General features: G+C 42.7%; 1 protein-coding gene across 9 annotated transcripts in view; it reads left to right on the forward strand.

Annotated features, from left to right (window-relative positions):
• Positions 1–17,420, forward strand: part of LOC126919251 (lachesin-like) — a 281,367-nt gene that overhangs the window by 84,705 nt on the left and 179,242 nt on the right. The window lies entirely within an intron of this gene.

The following is a 17,420-nucleotide window of genomic DNA, read 5'->3' on the forward strand; positions in this document are numbered from 1 at the left end:
TTGCAATCTGCTCGCCACTTTCAATGGAGAAGGATAGAACGCGGTAGCTGCCTTCGCTAAAAAGGGATGTACGTCCTCAACTTGGTAAACGTTACGATTGCTAGTTGCATTAAGAAATCGTCACCCTTCACGTCGATGCCAGCTCCTTTCATCGAAGTGCTGTTGTTACTTCTCAGAAAAATTTTAAAGGAAACTTTCTCCTCTCTTCTCCTGCCACTTTCTTTTTTCTTTTTTTTCTCTGCCGGGACGGTTCGTTCCAACCGATTTTTATCGTCGTTGCGATTTTCACGAAACAAAAGCCTCCCCCTCCTCCGCAAACGCTTACGTCCGTTCTTAGTTGTTCCATCAGCTTTATTAATTTCCTTCTGCCGCTCCTTCTCTCGTATCATAATATTTTCCGTCTGGACCAACTCTCCTCTTATTTTTTTCTCTTCCTTCCCGGCAGATTTGTTTGCAGCCATCCGCTGATTCTCAAGCCGCTTTTATTCCCACTTTTTATCGATGCTTCTGTTCTCGTTTAACGTTCTCACGTTAAAGGAAGCGGATATGAATGGCGAATTCGCGTCTCGAAAGCACGTGTTCCACAACGAATAAGTTAACCCGTGCAAACGTTGTTATTTGTGTCGAAACGTTTCTCTGTAGCTCGTTTTTGCGTTTCGACATTGAAAAATGAAAATTATAATCCTTGAAGGGAAAAGAAACACGATCAAATCGAATCTTGGTTTCATTGCTCGCCGTTAACTATCGACCTCGCGGTGTAATAAAACGACGATGAATTCAGGATTAGCGATTTAGAAAATAATCACTGTTTTATATTCAAGATGGAACGTACCTCTGATATTAAATACGATAAATACGTATTACTTTCGACTCGTGGTGGAAAATATACATTAATACTTGTATTACGTGTAATAAATTTATATTACGATATTAGACAGTTTCCCCGAGTCTTTCTCAAATATTTATAAACGGGGTTTACCCCAACAAAAAAAAAAAAAAAAAAAAAAGAAAAAAAAAACAGAAACGCAAGCGTCATGTTGCTGTGAAATTAAGTACAGGCATTCTCCAGAATGGCCGCCTATAACATCTCGCTTCTCTCGTCTTGGCAATATTGTAGCCACTCCGTCACAATTTCGGTAATCTGTCGTAACGAATTGTATCACCGTGTCCCATGGAATTCCTCGCTCGCTTACCTTCACACCTACAACTTGTCCTTCTCTCTATACATAGATTCCTCGAAGAAAAAAAATTCCAACCCAGAAATATACCGACAAAATTGTTGATATCGCTCGTTCGCGTGCCACGCTGTTCAAATTACATGGGTCCCGCAAGGATGCGCCGGTGGTGCTCGCAGATAGCGGAAAGGGAAATATGATTTTCGAACATACGTCTATTTCTGCGTACGTGTCCGTAGATAACGGCACCTCTGTGTACAAACATATATTCCACAATCTCTGTGGGCAGCGGTTAGCTGGAGGTTTGCGGAAGGAGGCAGTGGGTGGCCAACGAAGGTTGCTTGTTTTCTAGCAGCTCTCTCAGACAACAGAAGCACGAGGCCTTTTGCACGGTTGCCTCGGACCCTCTACCTCTTGCTACGCCCTCTCCTACCCCTCAAGAAACAATATAATGTGATTTAGTAGACCATTACTGCCACTGTACTTTCCGAGTAGCAGCGCCTAGGTGCGGTGCACCGACCTTCCGTAGACATAGCGAGCTTACCCCCTAGTCACGTATAACCGACTGTTCTCTATCTCATCTGCCCCCTTTCCACTTGTCTCTTATCTCTCGCCCGATGCCATGACCCCCGTTGTCCTAACCGTTTCTCCCTTTTGGCTTGCCCCTCCAATATCACCCTAATATACAAGCTGACACGTGGAAAAAGCTGCTGGAATTTACGGGGTGCGTGGCCGTTGGGATCCGAACTGGTCCTTGGATACTCGTCGTCCAGGTATTTTTCATTTAATTGAAGAACGTTGCGCTAGCAGTTCGTAGCGAATATTTCGTTTTTAAGGTAATTTGGAATCGATTACGGGAAGCACACCAGAGGATAATAGTAGCGGCATGTGGAGAGGTTACGTGCGCCCCTAAATTGAGAAATTTATGTTCATTCTTGCTTTGACGATGAAAATTGCAACACAGAAACTCGCTTCGGAGTATGATCGTATGTTCTTACGTACGCGTTGAATATACGCGTTGGCTAACTTTATTAGTCAGTTTCCCTCGTTTTGCGAGCTGCTTCATTAGTTCTCTTCGTTAGCTAGTTTGGGAGCTATCTCGTTCACCCTAGCAGCAGGGTACTCCCCCAAATAATCTATTCGAATATCTATCGTTGTATATTCTTGCCGGCCACACGATCACACGTACGGTTGTACGTGTATTACAGTACAAACGAATGCCATGGAAACCAACGATATCACGAGGCTTCGTTAACGTTATGTCGCGTGCGTTATCGCCTACCATTTCCATTTTCTCTTCGATAATCACGAGACTTAATCAAAATATCATCGTTTCATGCAGTTGTTTTTATAATTTGACGTAGGTACACAGAAGTCGATTATTCGACTATAGAAGAAACGATGCATCCATCATGATCCTTTCCCTCGAAATTTAAACCAACATTTTAATTCAACCTGTCCATTCTATCGTGTTGCGCAGGATTGTGCGAACCTTTTTAATTTCTTTCCTTTCGGCCGTTAGCAGCGAGGTTGTTATAACAAGCGATATAACGGCGAACGTGCGTATCGTCATGATTTCGAAACTACGTGACATTGTGTGCGTTAAAATCAAAACCAAGCCATCTCCACCTTCGCCATTATCTATCCGCGGAAATGTTCAGCAGCAGCGGTGGCGGCCGCTCGCACATTCGGAAACCTTTCTCACTCGCGATGCAAATTAATCCGATTGCTTCGGTTATTTTTATTAATTAATCCGCACGATGGAAAGTAAATTCCATCTCGTTTCCGACATGATTCAATATTTAAGTTTAATCATACTGTAGCCGCTTTCGAATCGACCAATAATTCCAAGAGCGATACCGACCACGACGTCCGCGTTTTCATCCGATCGTTTGTAAAACACGACGAATTTTATTCTATCTCGCGATTCCTATCTATCTCGTTTCCATTGTGTACTTTGCGCTACGCGGAAGAGAATTTATTTCAGCCGAAATAACGGGCAAGATTCGTTATCGTTAGAATGACTAATCGCTCCATATTTTGGTTGATTAATAGGCAAAAGCTAATATGGATTGCTTGTTTGCTTTAACGAAAACAATCGAATTTTTATATTTCTTATCGCGTATTATCAATTCGTAGGACAAAAGAAAAAAAAAATGAAACAGATGAAATTGCACGATAATTCGAAGGTTTGTAACAAAATGTGAAACGTGGATTCTCCTAAATGTGCTGGCAATATGAAACAGCATAAAAATGTTATATTTTGTTCTTGAAATGTTTTATATTCGTAGAGATAGTTAAAATTATTATTCGTACATTCGTACGCATTATTATTCATTGTTGTTAAAAGCCTAGCATCCTCTAACGTGTTAAACGAGTGTGAGTGCGAACTAATGATTCTACTCATAATTAACATTACAAGTTTCAGATTAGTTCGTAGAAATAATATCCTGTTCCATATTAGCCTGGTAATTTATTTTTAATTAAAGTAGTAACAAAATGGAAGAAGGGAATACACTGGAAGATAAAAAATATATCCTCCTCTTTCTTTCTGTCGAGAATAAGGTTCAAGGTTCTCGTTAACGTGATAGGCGAGGACTCGGAAGCGGAACAATATATTCTTCGCGGTTCTTGCTATAGAAGTCAGGCGGTAGTCCAGCAACCTTCTACCCGCGCCATTCGTCCTCTCGCGGGAGCCGCAATTCAGCTCGCTCCAAGTTGAAGTAGCGGTTTCTCTGGCAAAAATTGCCGTCAGGAGTGTACGTACATTCGTATCGGGACATCGACACCTGGTCAGGCGGAAAAGAGAAGCTCGTAGATCGAAGAGAGAGAGAAAAAAAACTGGGGAAAACAGAGGAAAAAAAGGGGCGGTTCGGACAGGGGTTGACCCTATATCTCGTTGCTGCTTTACATATCCCAAGCGATCGTGCTGCTAAATCCACGGAACGAATCGATCTTTCTTTCTTCTCTATATTTTTTTTTTTTTTCGTTCGCTTCCCACGACGTATCTCGTGGGAAATCGCGACGAATCGCCAATACTAACGGTCGATCGGTTGACCGAGCGGTTCTCCATAAAGCGTTTTATTGGAGTTTATGTGCTCGACCGCAGTGTACCAAAACTCTTTTTTAAATTTGCACCCAGCCGTTGATTGTTTGCGGCAACGAGACACGCGAAGACTATTCTTTTCAGTCGACTCGTCGCTATGGCTCGTTGTAGAGAACGTTCGAATATTTAAACCTTGGAAAATTTAAATAATGAACCGGTAGGATTCAAATATTCGAACGGACAGCCAATCAAATTCAAATATTCAAACAACGAACCACGTATCGTATTTACATGTTAGAAATTTATTTTATCCACTTGTATCTGAATTTTTAACGTCTATAACATGTACGGTTACAGTGACTTACCAAAGTATTTGAACACCTGCTATAGAAAATTTCGATGGGGATGTACTATGTCTGTCATAGGAAATTTTCGCAAATATCATTGGTACCGTAATCGAACATTTGTATCGTCGTTATAACGATAGAATTTTAAATCAATCCGGAAATATGGAAAATGATATATATATATATGTGTGTGTGTTTTTTTTATTATTATTCCTTCCGTATAAATATCCCATATTCCGCGTGTACACCATACGCCATGATAAAAGCTGCCCAGCACTATGTAGCCCATAATCTTGGAGAACGCGAATGCGTAAAACGTCGGGTCATTATCCCGACAGATTTTAACGGGGCTTGTTCATCTACTTCATAGTGTTTTTATTGCCTTCGCGTTGTGGCCCTTTCGAACGAGCATCCAACACCGGTTCCATTTCTGCCCATAGCGATGCCAACTACGTAAAGCGAGTTACGCGTTTCTGCGTTCATCTCGCTGCCATGTGCAAGCTCTTGTCGCCGTGCTATTGCACGATGTGGTTACACAGGCTCGAATCGATAAGGCAATTTTCACCAGGCGATTTTACGGCAAAAGTATCGGTACAGTCGATCTAGAAATGTTCGCGCCAATCGTCACAAAATGCTACCGATCGTGAATCGCGTTATTTCTCTTCGTTCGATGATTTCACAGTTTAAGCTAGCACACTCTACCATAAAAAAAAATCTTGTCAAGTTTTCAGATAGCAATGCATTTTATTAGCCAGATACAAACCACGTGTCCTGTCTTCTAGCGAAATATAAATTAAACGGTTTTATAAAAATTTTCGTTACACTTGCACGATTTGATTATGTACATAGCTCTTCTATATAAACACATCTTATATCTTCGATATAAACACAGATACACATATTGTTAAACGATGTGAAATGTATCCAACAGAAATGCTTCCTTTTTTCTAGAAAAAGGCAAGCAAAAGGTCAAGGGCTATTTTCGTTACGAGTCTTTCAAACGTTCCCCCCATTTGGAATGATTCGAAAGCTAATTTACCCAATGATACCAAAGAAAACACCACCCTATGTTTACTATGTATCTTACTTACTCGAGCGTATCACGATTTCAGCAACACACCCCGATAGCGATGTATCTATCGAAGGAAAAGCGTAGCTCGGCCCGGTAATCGCCGCGAAGACAAATAATCGTCGGAGCCGGTTGATTCGATCGATCGAATACACAGCTAATCCCCGAGTTGGCTGTTGCCTTTTAACGGCACTTTCGTGAGTCGACTTTGACCGCAGGGTGGAAGCATCGATAAAGTCAAAGGAGAATTTATCGTGGTTCCCGCGCCTGCAGCGAACGCCGTCGAACACCTAATCTCACCCCTAATCTCCGCCCGGTAGACAGATTCCTCGGGGAAAAGACACGGCCACGGAGAAACCAAAGAGCCCAACTGACCAACCCGAGGGGGAATATATCCACGTCGTCGCTAAGAATACGTCTTTCCGAATTTATCGCGCGTTCATTTAATTAAGCTCTTGTGTCGTCGCGACCGCGAATCTCGCCCCCTTTTTCTTAATTAACTGCAATACCTAAAGATCATGACGCTGTATCTTTTATTTCTCTTTCAGGTTGGATATTAAGGTCTTTGACGTATATAAGTTTCTTTCGTGCGTTGAACAATTGCTATGTTTGAAGCAGGGACAGACTGTTGTTTTCTTCTTTGTCACATGGGTGCCAAAATTCAGACGATCACGAGTCAGTAGATATGTCTTGCAATTTTTACGCACTTTAGTTTTCGTAGCTTCGTTAGACTTAATCGCGATGACTGCCGCTCGAATTTGATATATTTTGTCGTGGGAGACGCAATAGATCGAAATATTTAACTTTGCCTAAATATCGTATCGTATCTCCACAATCTCTTCTAACAACGTTATCCGAGTCACCCACATTGCCGGACATTTCATAGTCCATGAAACATTTTTTTCTGATTTTAATCGTTCTAAAAGAAATTTAGTAGACGTTAGGCGTCTTGCAACGATGGCCGGACACCTAACATGCTCTCACATTTAGCTCGTGCTCTACTTCTATCCATTCCCGTATCAAAGAACATCTGTTCTTTTTTTCGACTCATTAAATCAGTAGTTTTGTCGTCGTGTGTTTCTTCGAGATTAATCACGCAGTCGTAACACTGACGATAGTAGAAAACCAGGGGGAGAAGAATAGCGACGAGTGAATGGATCGTCGGGATGGAAGGACTATAGCGTCGTTGCGTTTCGACGATCGCTTTGCATGTGATGTCAGCCACCGGTTCCCGTCGTGCACGTTTTGGCAGCAGGCATATGCGCGTGTCTGTGTCCGTACGTGACGGTAAATTCCATAATAATAACGGCACCGTCACGACTGCCATTCCGAGCAGTTCTCGCCGCGGATGTAATTATGAGCACGTCTCCGCGGTTATCGCCAAATGATGTCCCGCCGCGACGCGGCCTCAAAGAGCGCGCGCTCCGTCTGACGCATGACGTTCTTGATGGCGCAATAATTGAATTTTAAGCGTGTCTCGCGTGGAATTTTGGCCGTGGACGTAGTCGGTTGTTTTACGGGGCTCGGGGAGTGGTTCGTTGGTATCGCTTTCCAGTTACTCTCTGTCTCGTGTGTCGCCAACTCTACAAATCGTCCGAAAGTTACACCTTTCACCGATGTAATATCGCGTCTTGCCAACGTTGATGGCCATTTTCCCCGTGTATTTGAAACTGTTGGGACACTCAAGATTCGATGTTACAAGAATTTACAGTGGCGTGTAAAAATTTCCAATTCGATGGATTTTTCACTTTATATTACAGTGGACATATCTAAAACAATTTGAATTAATATCGAGCGTGAAAGCATGGCAAGTGAAAGGGAACAGTGCAACATATAAACATTGTCATATAATTGTACGACACTAGTGGGAATTTCTTAATATATATGGCTCGTAGAATAAAAGGTAAAAGATCTATTTAATTGCAAATTTTGACGCACCACTGTACAAGCTTGGCTTTCTAAAATTATTAATCTTTTGATTTATGCGACGTGTCAGAAATCTGATCTCGGAAACGGCATTTTTAACCTACCTCCTTTTTTATAAGTAAACTCGTGACCTCCTTTAAAAATAAACCCGCAAACCAGTAGACGACCAGGTAGACTTAGCCGGCTCTTGCTCGGTAAAGAATCGGGATCGTTCGGATAAATTAAAGAGGCGTCGCGTGATAGGAAACGTCGATGAAGATAAAAAGGAAGCGGAACGACTAGAAAATCGTGCACCAGACTCCTGGACAAGGCACGCGGCTAATGCCATTATCGGAATTAATGTTTCACCGTAGCCGCGAGAGGCAGAAGTTAGTCGACCGATCTCATGGTGGGGGTACAAGCGGCGGTGAATGTAGGTGCATGGGGTTGGATAGAGGGTGGACGAGGGTGGAACCGGTCGACTTACTGTTACTCCTTTGGTAACTCTGAGACGGGGAGTGTTTTAAGTAGTTCGCCCGTTTTAACCGTCTCACCTATAGCTGCTACTCGCTACGGTTGACCCAGAATGCGAGAGCGCCGCGTGTTGCGAGAGAGCACCCGCCACTCCCGCGGCTCTTTGGGGCAGTTAAATTTGTAATTTAAATCAATGTTAATCCCGAAACCACGGCGCAACACACCGAATTCAGGATTCATGGCCGGCTTTCGTCGAAAAGGCGATTATCGGTCGGATCGTGAAACGGAATCTTAAGCGATTTTTGCGGGGGAGTGTCGACAAGCCTGTTTCCCCGGTTATGTCAACGAATGGCTCGTAAATATTTCCAGACAAACCTGCTTTCTGTCTCGGTTTACGTGAAATACTCGCCAAAGTATTCGAACACTTGTAAACGGATTTTACGTGTCGTGTACGAAACATCTTGAAATTTTATTTCTCGTTGTTATGAGATTCGGCTATCACGATTAAATTGGAAAAATCTGAAATCGATCTGAAAATATATGTACATGGGAATTGCAAGATATTTGGTACAGATATGTGTTTTTCGGAGGTCAGGAAAGTATTTAAACAGTCAATTATCTATTACGTTAATAAACTTCGATATTGAACGAAACTGTATTTGACTCATTACATGCTAAAGACGGCTAGTCATATGTCGTATATTAATTTTTTACAAAGCATATGTCTGCAATAGATTTTTTCCAAATTTGAACAATATAATTACGACAGTTCTGTCTCCATATAGCGCCAATGAAAATTTCACAATGTTTTATTCGACACATGCGATACGAGCATAAAAGTTTTCTATGGTAAGTGTTGGAATACTTTCGCGAGCCGGCACAGTTCAGCTCGTAAATACTCGTATAAAATCAATAATGGTATTAGGACAGAAATTCACACGGGCCCGTCAACGTTAACGCTTTTTCGTTTGCATTCATTTAGCCGCCCCTTTTGGTTATTTGGTATTCAACTCCTAAGCTCGACCGTCGAAATGACCGGGAGAAGGCGGCTTAAATCGTTTTCATGGAGATTCAGGCACGCGTAAATTAGCCACCGCAATGACATTTTTATCTGCAGTTGGAAAGCGGTGTTTGCTAATGAATCGTCCACCTTCCTCTCCCTTCTCGGTGTGACCAGGTCTTCTCTATCTACGATGTTCGTCGTTTACGGCAGCCATAGGTTATGGTCGAACGTATGTATGTGTAACGACTGGTCGTCGTACGTGTTGCCTCCTCGTTAAGGAAGTAACACCGTGCCGTTTTACGCGAGATTTACGATAGCTTGTGCACGCATGACTTAGGCCACCTCGCGCGTACCAAATCGATGCACGTGCACCCCCATCGTGGTCTTATCGACAGGAAATAGGGTATTCCGACCGCCTCCGGGTGAAATGTTGCCCCAATAGAAAGATACAGCCACGAATATTTACTTTCCGCCGCTTATCTACGTGGGAGTAAATTTTTGGCACGATTGCTGGCTGGCCGGCTACATTTTCCAAAACTATCGGCGAACTCTGGAGAATAATACGAAGAATATCTAGAGAAGGTTGTTATAAATTTATACGTTTAACGTCACCATTTTTTCTAACTTGATCTAATCGTATTAGTACGCTCGTTGTCCCAATTCTTATCTAATTTTATTTCTATCTTTAGATTTCATCGTCGGTGAATTCGATTTGTTTCGATCTGCAGTTGCAATTGGAACGAATTTCGTACATAAACGAAGACGCATATAGATCGTATACAGAGTTTCAGTTAGTTTATACGAATACACACGAGATGAGCTGTAGCTTGGCATTGAAATCGCCGGGAATATATTACGTTTGCTTGATCAATTACAGGACTTCTAGGGACCACGTAGAGTGAAAACTTTCGCGTTATCCTTTTTCTACTCCCCTCTGCTCGTTGTTTGTTACTGCGATTCATTCTTCAGCCTAGAACGTTTCTTCCTGTTGGCGATCGTTGTTCAGGTAAAAAAGCGATGCGAAAGTTGATTCGAGATCGAGGCTTGACTTTACGATCGCAGGATTGCAACGTGTTTCTCTATTTATCAATGACTTTGATTCATCGACACATCAACCTGTACGTTTAGATCTTTGTTCGATACTGTTAAACCTCTGACGCCGTCGCTTAACGAATATACAGGTTCGTTGGTCAATTTTCACACCCGTTGAATTGTACGAGCACTTTCGACTACAGGTTTCTCTAACTTTTTCCTTTATTTATTTCAATTATGTTACACCTCGTCTTCTCGATAACAATGAAATCCTCGTTTAACCATGGACGTGTCTAGCTCTCGTTGGGAGTCTTGAAATATTAATTCGAGGTTCATAGGCTGTTGCAAACGGTCGTCGTCATTTGACTTAATTATCGATATGTTCCTGTGTATAATTACGCGAATCGTATGTCAATTCCCACCGGACTTGTCTCCGTGTATCTCCCTGCTATATTCAGGTGTGCGTATTGAATACACGTGTACACGTCATTATGCAAGTATACAGGTGTACGTCAAGCGGACAGACCGCGATCAAGCTTACTCCTGCGTATTCGTCGTTATACCAATATGTTGGAAAATGCTGACCTACCTCCTCGGGGTACACACGCATCTGGAACTGCCTGTTGTTTCCGAACGAACCTCTGTATTCTCGTAAATATATAATGATGTAATACGTATAATATTTGTGACTTAATCACACATCTCCCGTCTTGTAATTCTGTTTCTTGAAACATCTGCTGGTAAGCCTCAGTTTGCGTAAATACGAATATAACTGATTAAACGATAAATAAAAATTACCTAAATTACTTTTAATTAAATTACTTTTCATCCTCCGAAGGTAATCCTCGCAACGTTGGTAATCTGGGTCATTTACGTTCACATTTTATTCTATTATTAGGTTTTCCGAATTTGGAAAATATGTCCAAAATATAAACAAGACGTTTGGAAGATCTTCGGGAAAAATGAAAATCCCTTTGAGAGAAATATACGAGTAAAATTTTTTGAGGTTGTCTACGCTGGTTGAAAATTGCGTAAACACCGTATTGTAAAGACGAATGGAGAATCGTTTCAGAAGATTCTCTCCGTGAAAAGAGGTTAAATAAAAACGAGAGAGAGAAAGGGAGAGCCAGAGGGTAAATCTACGAATTGGAGAAAAGTTCCGCGGGTGAAAGTTTAAACAGGAATTTATGAGTGGGTGACAGGTGCAATCTGGAGATTATAAATTTCGGATGGAGTCGGTCGGCCGTCGGTTTAATTATGAATTCATTGACTGGCGCTCTGCGCTGCTATGTAAAGCGGTCGCGGGATGATCTTGTACTCCTTTTCTCGAAGAAATATGATCCTCTTTGTCACGGTACGCCGTTTCAGAAAGAACCCTCTGTTCCAACCAGGCTTTTTTCGGCCGGTTTAAAAAGAAACCGCGACCGAGTTATGATTTATCGCTGGAACGGGACTCGACGGGATCGCTGAAGGACTGCGAGGAACCGAGAGGAATAGCGAAGGGAATGGCGAAGGGAATGGTGAAGCGGATGAGTGGAACGTGGCGAGGCGTACGTACACCGGAGGACACCTACATTTCGCTGCGGGTCAAACAGAGAAACGCACGGAATGCACCAGGTGAGCCATGGTTCACATGGGAAATGAATGTTCTGTCGCGAATGGAACATGCTCCGAACAGCCAGCCCGTATAAGCGATCCGCTCCATTGACCGGAAGCGACGCGTCGACCCTGGAATCGTTTATGGGGTCGCGTCAGAATTTGTTGCGTGCGAACGTAAAATTACGTCGATCGTTTCTTCCCCTCCCTTCCCTTTCTCCCTGCAATTCTATTTTTATCTTTTTCATTGCCGTTTCACGGTGATTGCCGCGCTGTGATTCACAGGATCGGGCTTAGATCATCGCAATTAAAATCCAATGCAAACGACGCCGCCTTCCTGTATTTTTATTTCCCTCTCCTCGTTTTTCGCCTGTTTTTCGTCCTACTATATATTTCCTCGTTTTTTCCTCGGTTCGTTTGATCGTCGAATGCCTGTTGATATGGGCGAGCAGCGGGGATTTCAATTTTCGAACGACGAAACACGGCGGAGAATTGGAACGTCGTCGAGCGCGCGCATGAAATATTAATGAATTCACGGGGGAACGAATATTGTAAATAACGGAACAGTCGAATTAAAATTTACTAGAGTAACATCGTTAAAACACGTCGTTTTTAATTGTATTCGCGGTCGTAACAACGAGTTCGAGTAGCGAGTCGAGTCGAATTGGAAATTGTTAGGGAGGGGGAAGGGAGAATTCGCGGAGAGACAGAGCTGTTAGAAAATCGTTACGTAATCCGTGGACTGCGAAACAGAAAGGGGGAAATTGGTGGTGGTATCGAGGCGTCGCGCCGCCGGATATTTCCAGATAGCCTAGGTCGAAAGTTAAGGATGAGCCTTGATACCATATCTAACCACATTTAACAGGTTCTCGCACCGGCGGTAACTTAATCACCGGTCGGTGGTTGTTCTTCCGGCGGTTTTTCCAGCCATTCGGAAGGTTTGCCCAGACACTGGAGAAGAACTCGCCCTTACTTACTCCATCCCCAGTGCAAACAGGCCGCGAGTACGCCGGGATAGCGCCGTAAAAAATACACCTTCGCAAGTGGTCGTGGAAAAGCTGGATTCTTTCAAACCTCCAGCGTCCCATCCCTACTTTCAGACAACCTTTACTTTTTTTTTTTTTTTCTTCCGCTATCAGAAACGCGCTAACGATTCCAAGTGGGATGAGGTTCGCGGCAAAGGATGATGGAAAGCTGGTGGCCAACCGGTGGTGCGGGTACGCGCGATCCTCCAACCTCTTCCACTAACTTTTCTATACGCTTTGCTATCCAATCTTTCCCCGGCTCCGCTATACTTTTCTACTCGGTTCTCGGATTCGCCTTCCTGCTCTCGCGTGTTCTTTTCTTCCAGTCTGCTTCCTCAATCCGCTTTATTCCCACCTCAGTTGTTATCTATTCACGGGGTTACGTTTCGATCTGGACGTTCTGCTAACTGACCCAGCAATTCATTCTAGTATTCGAACGCGACTTTGCTTTTAAAAGGGGGGGGAAAAAATGGAGAGAATCGTGACAGTATAGCCAGTGACACGGTAACGTTACACGAGTGATCCTTGATGGATCGTGTGAATTGATTTGTTTTTTTTTTTTTTTACTTTTTTTCTAACAATTGCGTGTATCCGAGGTAGAAGAATCGGGCGAATACAATTGCCCTTGTTGTAACACGGAAAATGTTCTCGTCTGGTTCAGTGCAGCTCTTTCAAACCAATTGGTGTTTCGTTTCTTTTATCCCCTCTCGTGTATTAACCAGCAGCTACTGGTACGGTTATTTAGTCGGACAGTGTTTTAGAAGGACTCTGAACCAGCATTCAGTGCATGGAGTTTGTAGATAGTTGGCTCGTCCAGGCAGTAACCGACGCAGTTTAACTACTACGATCAGACGAGAACCGGTGCTTCCTATATGGCCAAGCTGTTGGCAGCATACACCGACTACTTGTCGAGGACAAAAAGACATTTCCTTCGCTAGCCATTCATTATCCTGAACTCTACAACACGAATGTATCCTTTTAGTCTCTATCCAGCCGACAGATGGGCATTCAACAAGTACCCAGCCTTGAAAAGGTCGCCGTTAATCGAACGCATACAGACGAGACGAATCTTTTTCTATGAATTTTAGATATTTTTATTTCAGTGATGACGATGTAAATGAAAAACAAACTTGGAGAGGAAGGAGGAAGAAACGAATAAAAAGATAAGAGAAAGGATAGGAAAAGCGAATCAAAAAAGAAAAAAGGGAAGGAGAGAGGGAGAAAGGCAGAAGAAAGGGGCGGAAGGTAGAACAGCGGAGACAGAGGGTGGAAAGAGAAGAGAGAAGGGAAGAAACGAATATAAAACGAATATAAAGAAGAAGAAGAAGAAGAAATGAAAGAAGAGCGAAAAGGAAGTTTCAAAGTGCAAGGAAACGAAAAAATACTCCGTAACAACGAATGTCGAAAGATCGGCCGGACAAACAGGTCGGGGGTAGTTTATCATTTTGTGGGACGTGGCCATTCCCCGACGAAATATAATAATATATATCGCTCAGGGAACGTCGGTAGGACAATAGGAAATTCTGTGCCACGCGTTAAACGTCGTCGAACGGCGACGTCTCGGTGTTGCGTTGGATTACTTTTCTTCGTACTTCGCCAGGGGGCGAGGGTGAACGAAGGTTGATAGGACCGAGGATCAGGCGCGTGCACTGCAAACTTAATGGAGACGTGTATATAATGGTTATTTATGTGACCACGAAACGCCGTGGGCGTAAGTTTGGTTCCCGTGTTTGACTCCGAGGAGAACGGGACTCTGACGTATCGATTCACCCTCTCTCGCGTAAAAGTCACGCCAACAAATAGCGAGATTTATCGTTGACGTATTTATAAGAGCCGTGGGCATCGTCGAGTGTCGTAGCAAACGAAATATGTTCGTGTATTTTACATCGTTGGAACGCATCGTCACCCCTGAAACAACTGTTCGCGTGGAGCGAAGGGTCGTGGAGTTATCGAATGATTTGACTTGAGGAAGGGTTGATGACGAGGGTTGAAAGGGAAAAGGCGTCGTGACAGATTGTTTGACGCCGTCATATTTTTAGAATAGCTTTATTAAGAGATTCTGGCAGATTTTCCTTCCACCGGTATTTCCAGCTCTGTTTTTCTTCTCGATATTTGAGAATGTTCAGCGCACTCGTAAAATCTTTTGTTAAACATCAGTTGGCGAACATAATCAAAGCTGAATCAGAATTGATTAGCAGAAGAAATCGTTGTTAGCTACGAGACGTTATAACGGTTAACAAACGTCTCTATTCGAAGAATAATAGAACTTCAACCGAAATGTGCTCGGAGGTGTACGAGCTTTTTCGAGTGGATCCATTAAGGCCACTTCGGCGCGCTTACAAAGAGAAAAATTTCCACAGAAAATTTTTGTTCGTGTATCTTGGTAGATTTCTTTATTTTTCGAATACGCAACGGCAAAGTTTGTAACGAGACGACTCTTTAAAGTTCACCAGGGAATGCACTCCGCGCGAGAAGCTCGCGTGTTATTACAGGAAACGCGAAACAAGAATTCTCCAAGCGGCAGACTGCGTATTAGCAATTTTACAGCTACGTTATTTTAAATTTTAAAACGTATCTTCTCTTCCGTGATAATTACGAAGAAATCAATATTATTCCTTCTTTTTAACCTAAGAAATTTAAGAACCGTTAAGAATAGTCTTCGGATATCCTGTAATCAATTTTCGATCATTAAGATAGCAAAGGAATGCTGTCGCATTTTTTTTTTCTTATCGTGGCGCGTGAAATTTCCATTCGAATCACCAGCAGATATCAGAGATATCCGTAACGCTCGATATTCGACGGAATTTTCAGTCGTTCACGATTTTACATCCATGGTAGAACACATTTGTACGCGTGGCTCTCACTCTTTCTGCTCTTTCCTTTTTTCTTCTTTTTTCTCTTTCTTCTTTTTTCTTTCTTTCTTTTTTTTTTAGTAAAAGACACAAATGCGGCCAGGCCCTTGTTGCTGCGGTTTCCTGACGATCCGTTTTTTTCCCCGGAAGAGTTCAAAAAGAGAATCGCATCGAATCGACGTCAGTGCGCCGCAATAGCAGCCGTTCGATAGTCGTTTCTGTCGGTGCAATTCAAAGGATGCGTGCAAACGCGTATCAACGGTGCACGACAATACCAAAGAGAAAGAAAGAGAAAGGAAGTTGGAAGGAGAGAGAAAAAAGCTGAAAGGGAAAAAGCATTGGCATCCTTTGGTTAAAAAGAGGCCGGTAAAAAAATGTTTCAACCTTATGCGCTTTGTGTCACGCTGTCACGGTATGTTGCGATAGTTTCGTCTCGAGATCGTGGCAAATGTTATAGTCGATTCGGCGCTCGAACTTAAGTTTTTATACGTCATTTGATATTCACACGGTCAACGAACGTATGAACGTTTTCGATCGAAATTCTTCTCCTTTTCAGTAACTCGTGAAAGTATGCATTTGAATATTTACCGTAGTTTTACGTATATATCGCGTGTATTATGCAAAACATTTCACTAGCTCCGTGACAACATACGACTATCTATTAATTTTTTAACAAGTATATACCCGCAGCGAACATCTTGCGACTTTTATATGCGTTTTCGAATTTATCCGAGATTTTACTAATTTAAGTCGCAATGGTCTTAACGCAGTGTTAATAAAATTTCGAAATATTGCCCATGACGCGTAATATAGTCGTAGAAGATTTCTATATAAGCGTTGGAATAATTTCCTGAACAAGTGAAATTACGTATGAAATTCGCCAGATTTTTAATACATATTTCCGTTCCTTATTACTTCTTCTCGCCTCTTGTCAATTTAAGAGTCTCCAATACTTACCCTCTGTCTAATATCGTATTCCAATGGATGCGCAGCGGGTCGTCGAAGTCCGTTCCCGCTGCTCTAATTAAAACGGTAATTAAATCAGGACACACTTTAACGCTGGTTAAATAGCACAGGATCTGGAAAAAGCGCGAGAGCGTTCGCTTATTAACGAACGCAAGGTTATAGATCGTTCTTATTGAAAATCTACATAAGCGAATCACACGGATCGTATAGCGCGGTGTGGTTGATTTCTTCGAATTTGGCTGGACGGTTCGATAGCGTCACGCACCCGAAACTTTCCTATTCCCTTTTCGGCGTCTGGTTGGCAAAGTACCTCTCGGCCGGTTCGTCCCATGATTACAGAGATCTGAGTTTAAATTGATCCCCATGTTTACCAGTCTCTGCAACGTGAAACAGGCTTGCGGGCTTCCCCTCTTTGTATCTGGAATGGTGGAGAAATCAAGCCGTGCGAGCTCCGTGTTGATCGTGTCGCGCGAAAGCTAAACTTTATCCTCGCTTGGATACATGACTGATTGGACGATACTGGGAAACGTTTCGATGTTTTAAAGAAAACTCTGCGAAATCAATAGGGTTTCCCGTGAGCTCTTTGATTACAGTGGATGAGTGTCGCTAAGCAAGTTGATAGAAAATTTATTAAAAATTATTATTTTATGACGATATGTTTTCGGCGCCGTAACTGGAGGTTATTCCAGGTCGCGATGAAACTGAACTTTTATCGAGGCTATCGGTTTTAGGTATCGGAGATGAAAGATTATGTACTGTTAACTGCGTCGGCGGAGACTGGAACGAAGGCGACTGAACTCGGCGTCGATACGACCGGTGCTTAATATATACCGAGACAATACCGATAACGTACGACATGATAAACCAAGCTAGTCGACTTTTACGATGTCCTATATTTCGCTCGATATTGACATCGAAGCGTCACAATCT

This window comes from Bombus affinis, chromosome 8 (genome assembly GCF_024516045.1).
Source record: "Bombus affinis isolate iyBomAffi1 chromosome 8, iyBomAffi1.2, whole genome shotgun sequence".
Lineage (NCBI taxonomy): Eukaryota > Metazoa > Arthropoda > Insecta > Hymenoptera > Apidae > Bombus > Bombus affinis.